This window comes from Ursus americanus, chromosome 24 (genome assembly GCF_024610735.1).
Source record: "Ursus americanus isolate L20-20 chromosome 24, mUrsAme1.1.p, whole genome shotgun sequence".
Classification (NCBI taxonomy): Eukaryota; Metazoa; Chordata; class Mammalia; order Carnivora; family Ursidae; genus Ursus; species Ursus americanus.
The window spans coordinates 21,076,013-21,086,789 of NC_142150.1; positions in this window are offsets into that span (position 1 = coordinate 21,076,013).

The window sequence follows — 10,777 nt, forward strand, 5'->3', positions numbered from 1 at the left end:
CTCAGCACTCTGATATATTCAGTTGCTGCTTCGGGTCCTTATCTCCATTGTTCGCAACATGTTTAAATGGCTTTTCTTATTGATTGAGTTTATTGCCATCAAAAATGAGGCCTTCGATCAGTCACTCTCGCCATGCCCCCTCTCTCCGTCTATACTCAAAGTCCTGTCGCCATCTTCCATGTAGTAATATCAGCATGTTGGATAAGTTGGGGTCACTCTTTATGTGAAAGCCGTACAAAGAGTGTTCACAGCTGAGCCACTTAATGTATTAGGAGTAGATATTCTTTCTTTGGCCAGTCCTCATCCTCTACCCCTGCCCCCCACCTTACTCCGGCATTCACAAATGACCTCATTTTCCTTTGCTTGGTCTTCCAAGTACCTGTCATCAATTTTTCTCCCAACTCCTTTCTCCAAATCTCAGATTTTTTTTTCTCTCATCAGATTGTTCCATCAGGTAGTCTATCAGTTCTACCTATTCCCCAGTTGACATCTCTTCCAGAACCTTCCACCCTGCTCTCGTGGTCATTCCTGCTGGCTGCTCCTCTGTCTTCCTGGGTTTCTGAACTCTCCTCCATCATCCCAGGAATTCTGGCCTCACTTTTCCTGGGTTGGGTCAAGTGTGTCCTGGATCCCTTGTCTTTCTGTCTCTTGAGTTTATTCCCTTAACTGGATCTAATTCATCAACTACGAACTTCCTAAGAAAGAGCAAAAGATACATTTTCTGAATTCTGGGCTGAATTTTGAAGTCACCAGCCTGGAAACATGATTGTGCCTTTATTTATACACCAGGATTCCCATTGCACCCTAGATAGTCCCCCTTCTGTCCCTAGCTCACGGTGAACCCAACCCCCAGGACAACACTCTTGAGTGTCCTGGTTTGGCACGAGGCCATTGCCTATGCCCAGCAAGTGCCAATCAACAGCACTTCTCTTAATAATACCTTAGCCTCAACACCCAAGGCTTAAGCTGTATTAATCACCTAATAAAGAAACCTTCACAAGTGCTAATTACTAGCCTAGTCTTCACATGAGGCCCATTTAAAGAAGTGCCCCTTTAGAAGCTGTAGTGCTTATAGTCACTTAACAAACATTTATTAAATGTCTACCATATATACCAGAAACCGTGATAGAACTTTAACACGAGTTATATGATTTAATCCTCATGGCAATCCTGTGAAGTGGGCATCATTGCCAGTTTCAGAGAATAAAGCTTCTCCAACTATTCATTCAACACATTTACTGAGAACCTACTACGTGCCAGGTGATGAGGATACTGTGAGGGGCGGACACACACATCTCCGGCCTCACGCAGAGTCTAGTTGAGCCAAGGGAGACAAACATCAAACAAATAATTTTACAAATAGTTTATTAAATACCTTCGAGATAAGTGCCATGAGGAAGAAGCATGAGGTGCTCTGTAAGTCCTAGTCTGGGGAATCCGAGAACGTTTTCTGGAGGCGGTATATTAGGTCTGTAGGATTAGTGAGAGTTAGCCAGATGCAATGAGGTGTAAGGAAGGGAGAAAAAGAAGGAAGAACATAAGCAAAGGCTCAGAGGCGAAAAGGGGTTTGCTTAAGTGAGGAGCTCATAGGCCGCTGTGACCAGAACAGTGTGCCGTAAAGCTCGGTGGGGACCAGGTCAAGGAGCAGATTGTGAAGGTTTCGTGTGCTCTGTTAGGAACCGGAACATTATCTCTGAGGACAAGGAGAAGCAATGAAGAGTTTTGATCAGTGGAATGAAACGATGAGATTTGTTTTATAAAAACTCTTTTGGGTTGTTGGGGAGACACTACATGGGAGGAGGCGAGCGTGGACAGGGGGAGGGCCAAGGGACGGCAGCTCCAGATGTCATAACTAAGGTGACAGCTGTCTGCACGAAGGGGTGCTGGTGGAGATGGGGACAAGGGGAGGGCCCAGGATGTATTTGGCAAGAGGCTTGCTCAGGGTCACATGAAGCAGAGCTGGAATCTAAACCCAGCTCTTGTGGTGACAAGGCCAGCACTCTTTCTGATCCACGAAGCCTGCTTCTTTCTCTGTGCAAGGGTCAGAGGGCACATACAGCCTTTCTCTGCCAGTGCACTGGCTGGGATGTGAAGTTATAACCTAATGGTTGTGAAGAATCTCTTCCTTGTGCGGTGACAGAGCTGCTGAATTATGCTGTGTAATATGTCAGCCATGCGGGATATAAAAAGAAAACATAATCACTGTTTTGAAGAGGACGAGCACCCTAATAAAGGCTAGAGGGATGTAAACAGGGTCCTCAAACAAAATGAAATATGAGGAAGTTAGAGAAGCTCTAGAATCTCACAGTTCTTAGGGTCACAACCCCAGCGCTATGGTTTTGGACTGTTTGACGACACCATACCCAGCAGTATCTTCAGTGGTCCTGGAATTAGGGAGCATTTTCCTAAGCAGACTTAAAATAATACTACTCTTGGACAGCCCGATTCTTAATCTGGGCCAGAGACTGTATTCCTCAGAAACAATAGCAACGCATTTGAAATTCTTTCATTATTCTTCAGGTCTAATTATTCTCCTAAATAGTTGATCGTCATGGATTTATTGATCGATGCTTTAATAAACTTCTTAGTCTTGGGGCCAGGTCTGCAGTCTGAGAATACAACCATATGACCTAAATTTCCTACAACATTCTTAGTTTTCATATATAAAAACCATTTTTGGAACATGTACCTAATTTTGCTTTGAAAATAGGATTCACCTCTCAGGTGAAGTATGTAGGAACTTGATAGTATCCTTGAAAAACATGAGATTGAGGAAAAAAAAGAAGAAAAAGAAAAACATGAGTTTGAACTGCTTGGGTCCACTTACATGCAGATTTTTTTTTTTAGTACAATAGAATCCTGTAAATGTATTTCACTTCTTAATAATGTTCTTAATATCTTTTCTCTAGCTTACCTTATGTAAGGATCTTACTTCATGTAAGATATATAACATACAAAATATGTGTTCATCAACTGTTTATGTTATTAGCAAGGTTTCCAGTCAACAGTACGTTATTAGTAATATATTTGGGGAATGAAAAATTCTATGCAGATTTGTGACTGTTTTGGGGGTCAGCGCCCCTAACCCCCATGTTGTTCAAGGGTCAACTGTTATGTGTTTCCAATGGAGCCTTTGAGTTCAATCTGAAAAAGGGAGCAAGACCTTGCAGATCTCATGGCTTCTAGCCTAGGAAATCTCTTGCAGATGCCTTGGGAATTCAGACCGTGTCTTTGGGGGACCTTCTCTGAGCTCCCATATGGATGGGGCAGAGCTGAAAGGAGGAAAAGAATAAACATTGTTTATAACCCATGATTTATTCTCCAAGGTTGTGAAAACCCCGTGTTACCTGGGCGAGACCATAACGAAACAGATCGAAGTCCATGAAGAAAGTGTTCAGTGGCAAGCTGGTGAATAGTCATTGACATAAAGAATGGGCAAAAGCAATTTATAAATCACAAATGATACAATACTCTTTATTGTAATTGCCTTATAGCCAACAGATTCCCACGGAATGCTCTTGATTCGGGCTCTGGGCTCCTATATCCAGAGCGTCGCCCATCTGTTATTTCAACCGGTGAACAAATGCAGTTCCAAGCTGAACGTTTCTGATACTTTCTGTCAATAGGTGAGAAGAAAGCAAAACAACAAAGCTGCATGTCGGGTCTCCAATCATTTGTCAATGACAAGGACAACTTCTTTGCTGAAGAAGATGATTTTTTCAAATATCAGAGGACTCCTTCCTCAATTTTTCTGTGTTTGCTAGTCATAATGTTTTGGCTATAAACACATTTTAAAATTTAATCGGCATTATTAACATTTTTCCATCACTTTCTTAAAAAGTCTTGACCAGGGATCAGGAAACGAGGGTCTGTGGGCCAAATCTGATCCCCCCACCTCTTCCTGTAAATCAAGTTTATCGGAACACTCTGCCCAATGGTTTTACATATCATCCAGGGCTGCCTTTGCGAGTAGGTTAGACAGAGAGTGTATGGGCACCAAGCCCAAAATATTTACTATCTGGCCCTTCACAGAATAAAGTTTGCCAACTCCAGGTTTAGACAGTCAACAAAACAATAAATCAGGCCTTGATCTGGTGGTGTTTGCTGACTTCTGTGGTGTCACTACTCCCATGGTGGCCAATTTCAATCTTCCGGGGTGCCGTCACTCAACCCAGGGCTGGGAGAAGTTGCCCAGCAGCACAACCCGGGACCGTGTCCTCACCGTGCAGCTACCGCGAGCGTCAGTCCCCTCCAGAGCCTCCGTCACCGCACAACGCGGTAAGATCATTAATAACTGATGAGTTTTCAGTATTTCCTATCTTTGTTTCTGAATCGAATTTATTTAGTTACAAATTGATATCATTTAATTTTTTAAAGATTTATTTATTTGAGAGGAGGGAGAGAGAGAGAGAGAGAGAGAGAGAGAGAAGCTCAAGCAGACTCCCTGCCGAGTGACGGAGCCCAACACCAGGCTCGATCTCATGACACTGAGATCACGACCTGAGCTGAAACTAAGAGTCTGACTCTCAACCAGCTGAGCCACCCAGGCGGCCCTATCATGTAATTTTTAATACGGTTGTGCTTGTGTGGTTTGCAGAATTTCTGAACATACGACAATCTGCGATCATGAGCTGGTTCCATTGCTTTCCCGTGGGGCCCAGCCATCCCTCCCCCTCCCCCCGCCTGTCTTCCTATCTCCAGGACCAATCCCCTTCTCGGCACACCTGGCTCCCAAGGTGTCCTGCACCCTTGTAATGACGCTCTGGCTGTCTGGGGACCCCATTTTTTGCCCATCCTGTCCTTGACAACAGCTCGTTCTCCCAGAATCTCGGTTCCTCTCATCCTCACTGGGGAGCAGTTCAGTTCTGCACTAGGACTGATCTCAGGTAGCTGGTAGCAGCTTACCGAGGTATAGATGGTGAACAGCTGATTGTTTAAACACGCCTGGCAATGTCTGCATTTTTTTTTAAAAAAGGTTCTTGTCGACCCAGAGGTTATAGAGTCTGAATGTCTGGTCAGACTGCAGGTGTGAGAGGTGTCTTTGGAATTCTGGGGTGCCAACACCCCTCAGTCCCTGCAAGGAGGGTCTTCATCTTCTCTCTCAGTGCAGCACTGGCCCAAATGTGCCCCTGATGCTTCTCATTTCTCCTGACAACTTCTCTTTTCCCTCAACTTTAGTCCTTACACTCCCTTCCCTCTTTTCTTCCTGTTGAAACCTCACTGCTGTGGCTGAGGTGAGACAGGTGTTGTACAGACTCAGCAGGAAGGGGATCAGGAAACCTACAGCTGTTTGTACCTATCTAGAACCTTCAGCTCCTGCCTCGTGTGGTCTTGGCTGATACCTGACACGTCTGGTGTTTTGTCAGGATTTGTGCGTTCTCTGTTCCTGGCCGCTCTACCGTCTGGCCCCTTGGCGGGTTGTGATGAAAGCACTGCCAGGGGGAAGATAACATAACCACTGAGAAGCAGGACCCCAAACAGGAGCAGTTCAGGAGACTGGGGAGTGCGGGGAGGTCGTGGGGAGCCACAGCACACCGCGTACGACGTGGGGCGAAAGTGCAGGAGGAGGGAGCTAGGTCAATGGCATTAACAAAAGAACCAGATGGAGGGAAAAGTCATTTATGTGTCAACACATATTTATCAAGTACCTTCCATTGTTCAGGTCTTGTCTAAGCCCTGGGTTACTGCATGGGATGAAATGAAGCCCTGTTCTTATGTCCCTTACATTTCTAGCGGGCTGGGATGGAAATAGGGCAGCAGGTAGCAGCAAAGGAACAGGGGAAGAGGTCAGGTGAGCAGAGCTAGCTCATGGAGTGACAACGGGGTAGAGGGCAAGACAGGAATCTTCTGGAAGGTTTTGAGCAAGAGGTGCCATGTTCTTTTTTTTTTTAATTTTAATTTTTTATTATGTTATGTTAGTCACCATACAGTATATCGTTAGTTTTTGATGTAGTGTTCCATGATTCATTGTTTGCGTATAACACCCCGTGCACCATGCAATACGTGCCCTCCTTAATACCCATCACCGGCCTATCCCAATCCCCCACCCCCCCTCCCCTCTGAAGCCCTCAGTTTGTTTCCCAGAGTCCATAGTCTCTCGTGGTTCATTCCCCCTTCTGTTTACCCCCCCTTCACTCTTCCCTTCCTTCTCCTACCGATCTCCCTGCTATTTCTTATGTTCCGTAAATGAGTGAAACCATGTGATAATTGTCTTTCTCTGCCTGACTTATTTCACTTAGCGTAAGAGGTGCTATGTTCTGACTTATATCTCAAAACAACAACCCAGAGTTGGTTGCTGGGCGGGGAGCCCAGGGCAGAGGCCTTGGCAAAGTCCAGGCGCAGGTGGGTGGGTCACGGGAGGTGGTGGGAATCAGCACTTTCCGGAGATGCAGAGAAGGTGAATGGGCCATGGGCTGTGAGAGAAGAAGAGGAACCCCGGGAAGACTCCAAAGGGTTTGGCTTGAGGAACTGGATGGATGGGACTTCTGTATACCGAGGTGGGAAAGGTTGGGAAGGGAAGGGTGGGGGGTTGGGGAAAACCGGGAGTTTGGATGTAGACATGATGGTTGTGATGGCTTCGTCGACGAGGTGTAGACATTGAGGACACAGCTGCAGGTACCGGTCGGGAGTGCAGAGGGAGAGAGAGGCGGGGGTGCTGGAGTGAGTTTAGCCATCATCACTAGGTAGTCGGCGTTTAAAGGCATGAGCCTAGATTCAGGCCCATGTGGAGGGAGATCAGGCACAGAAGAGGAGCGGTCTGAGGACGGGGCTCTGGGTCTTGATGTGCAGAGAAGACCCTGTAGTTATAAAATGAGACGGCATGAAGAACCCTCTCTGGCAGGGCCTTCCCGAAGGGCTACTTGGGAATGGTTGAGGTGGCGGCTGGATGTCCTCCTGACAGTCCCCCCAGACCCGGGCCGGTGGCCTCTGCTGGAGTGAGGCGTGCTGCGTCCCCCCACTTTCTCAGAGACGGCGATCTCTGGCAATATTTCTCCAAGTCAGTTTTATTTATTTATTTTTTTCTCTAAGTTAATTGTAAATGAACACATATGTCGTATAGTTTTCCAGTGTGTTCTACAGTCAAGCAAAGAGCAATCGGATGTGGCAGCCGCCGAAAGGCTGGGTGCTTCTGCCGTTGTCAGGCAGGAAGGACGAGGACCGGCCGACCGCTGGCCTCTACTCCCTAAGTAGAGAAGTTGAGGTAGCTGTGTGCAGAGCACTTCGCACCTTGCCTGGCCCACAGTGGATTCAACATGGTATTCTCCCTTCTTTCAAGTCCCAGGGCTGCCATTGGTGGCTGTGTGACCTCAGGAAAACTGCTTCACTTCTCTGAGCCTCTATTTCCTCCTTGGTAATGACTCATTATTCCCACCAGAGGGTGTTTGTAAGGATTAAATCACTTTAAAGTGATTGAAACATGTAGTGAACTGCAAAGTTATTTGCACATATGAGGTGGAAATGAGTGTGTCTGTACTAAGCTCAGTTTACACAATAATAGATTTTCACCCTTTGCATCACCAGCGAGGGTTTCTATACTCAGCTCATGGAACGGACCATCTTGGGGACACAAGTGCGCCGAACAGACACAGGGGCTCTCACTGTTAGGTCAGATATTTCTTGCCAGCCCAAGGAGTGAAGAAGACAAGCTGACTTATCAAAGCCCCATCACCATCATGGACTCCGGAGTGGGAACGATAAAGCACAGAGTTCTGAGTTCTCACATCAGTCCTCGCTCTTTCCCTCTGGTCTCCCATCTGTCTCCTTCTATGCCGGCTGCCAGTTGAAAACGCCTCTGGTCTTCCTCTCCTGCCTTCCGTGAAGTCAGTGAAAAGCAAGAGGGAGCATGCAGGGTGCGGACGATCCTGTCTGTGCTGGCCTCAATTATGGCATCCGTTTACGCTGAAGTGTGAGGGGAGCACTGGGTGTTGTACACAGCTAATGAATTGTTGAACACTACATCAAAAACTAATGATACACTGTATGTCGGCTAATTGAACATAATACGAAAAAATTTTAAAAAATTAAAAAAAAGTGAGGCGAGTATATGTTGGGGGGACAGGGCAGGAGGGAGGGAGGGAGGGTGAAGGCTAAATTACTCACATAAAGGCTCAGTAGATCTGGGTTCTAGACTTGACATTCACAAACCGTGTCTCTACAACATTTCCAGTATTCGGTTCAAGGAAAGGAATTGGATCCAAGCTCTTCCAGCTCTTTCTCTTTGGGATTCTGGGACTTCACGCCCCTTGGAGATTCCCGTCTACTTATTTCAGCATCGTTCCACCAGGTGGCGACGTTTCCCTAACCCCAAGCAAGTTTTCATTCAGGGAAAAAGCCAAGGTTTGTAGCCAGTTTTTTGTTTTTTTTGTTTTTGTTTGTTTGTTTGTTTTCTCCCCTGAATGTGAAAAAGAATGATTCTCCACAGCTGGGGAAGAAAGAAGGAACTTTCCTTCTGAACACCTAGGGCAGTTTATGCTGGAAACAGGGCCCCTGTTGAGAGATTTCTCCACCCTGCAAAGAGTGGAGTGCAAACTCGGGTTAGATTTTGTCTGGTTGCACACGGGGCGGGGGCAGGGGTGGGGGCTGGGACGTACCGGAATTGCTGGGTCCTAGGGAAGTTAGGGGCAGTGGGCCTGCCTGCATGAACCCTGCAAAACTCCACCCGGAGAAGGACACTGGAAGCCAACTTTTTCCAGGCTGTGAGGGAGTAGGTGTTGCTGGAAGCTCGCTCCAGCGGCTCAGATGGTCCTGCCAGAGTCCGACTGCTTTACTGCATTATTCGTGAAGGTCGGAGATGCAAGAGGGCAGGACGAAGTCCAGTACCGTCCCCGCCCCCGTGCAGATGGGGAAACTGAGGCCCAGAGTGGGTGGGTTCTCCTGATTCTACCTCCTTGCCGAATTACTTCCTTAGGTGTTTCAAATAGACTTTTCAACGGTCTCCTCTGGCGTGTGCCCCTAGTGTGTCTAGTGAAGCCTGCTGGCCTCCGCACCTGCCAGGCCCCTGCGTTATGCCCGCCAGGCTCTCTGCCCTGAGAGAGACTCCAAGAGCTGCTGGGTTTGTACCTCAAATAGGTACACCTGGGGGGCTCAGTCAGTTAAGCGGCTGCCTTTGGCTCGGCTCATGATCTCAGGGTGTCCTGGGATCGAGCCCCACGTCGGGCTCCCTGCCCAGTGGGGAGTCTGCCTCTCCCTTGGCCCCTCACCCCACTTGTGCTTGCTCGCTCTTTCTTTCTCTCTCTCTCTCTCTCAAATAAGTAAATAAATAAAATCTTAAAATCTTAAAAAAAAAAAATTTAAACGAAGACCTCAAACAGCAGACCAATCCAGTAGGAGAGAAAACTCATTTAAGGTAACCGTTTATTAACCTGTAAAACAGATCTCATAGTAGGGTTTGTTGGTTTGCATTTAATAATAGTATAATAACAACACACTTTTATTTAGTGTTTCCTGCGGACTGGGTTCTGTGTTAAGCACTTAGCATGGTTATAGCCGATAGTGTGTTCCTAACAAAGCTGTGAGGCAGCTATTAGTACCTATTTATAATAGAGGCTCAGAGACGTTGAGTAACTAGCCCAAAGTCACACAGCTGGAAGAGCAGAGCCAATATTCACACCCTCATTTGCCAAACTCAAGCTTTGGTCTTTTAGCCTGCACCTTGTGCTTCCTGACACTCTCCCATTCGTAGGATCTGATGTAGAAACTTACTGGAGTCCCTTTCTGGAGTCCCAGTCACTCTCTCATCTTTTCCCTGTTGCTCTAGGAAGGCTCAGTGATAGCGAGCCAGCTCAGGGCCTGGAGACGTAATGACATCAGTCTTGCGTCTGCAGGACACCCAGAGCATGGTGGCATGGGATGAGGAGAGATGCTCCCGAAGGAAGCCATGGGCACCAGAATCCGAGAAACAGCAAGACTCCGTGTGTGTTGGGAAGTGTTTCCTGCTACCTGCAAAGGCGGGGTGACCGGCAGTCTGGGGGCCTGAGGAACAGCCACATGGTCACGAAGGCTGGTATGGTGACAGCCTGCTGTGCCCTAGTGTCACGGTTAGTCCGCATGATCTCATCTGGGCCTCAGGGCAGCATGTTGCCTCAGAGACGGCTTTCTCCCCCGCTCACGGGGACAATGTCTCCAGTTACACGAAGCTCTCTAAAGAAACGGATGCCAGAAGCGAATGGCCTTCAGAAGTTGAGGTTCTTGTTTTCTCTCAAATGGGTGTGAAATTGAAGTACCTTATTAAGGTGTAGACGGATACCCGTCAGCGCCCAGAACAGCAGTTACTGGTACAGAAAAAGGGACCAGGGTCTCCAGCCCACAGATTTAGATTCTGGGCTCAACGCCACCCCCTTCTAGCCAGGGGACCTAGGGCAAATTACCCAACTCTGAGTCTTAATCTCCTCATTTTCAAAAAGGGGGCAACATTGTATATGTCCTGGGGTTGCAGGGAGAGTCAGTGAGATGGTATATTGGAAGTGCCTGGCGTGGTTTATGCAACATTGTAAGTGTTCAATAAACACTAAGGATGATGATGATGAAGGTGGTTAATGTTAATGCCCTTCCAGTTAGCTGCCCACCCTTATTCCAGATCCTTCTTTATGACCACTGTGAGGAACTTTAGAATGTCTGAACTCATGTAAACCCTATGTATCCAGAGGGTCTTGCCATTTCTGCCTATTGATGCCTCATTTGTTTTGGGGATGACCCTTGTCCTCCACATCCCCATTCCATGTTTTGCCAAACTCCAGGATTTAGGCGGTGAATTCTCAGGGCTTTAGGAGCCATGGTC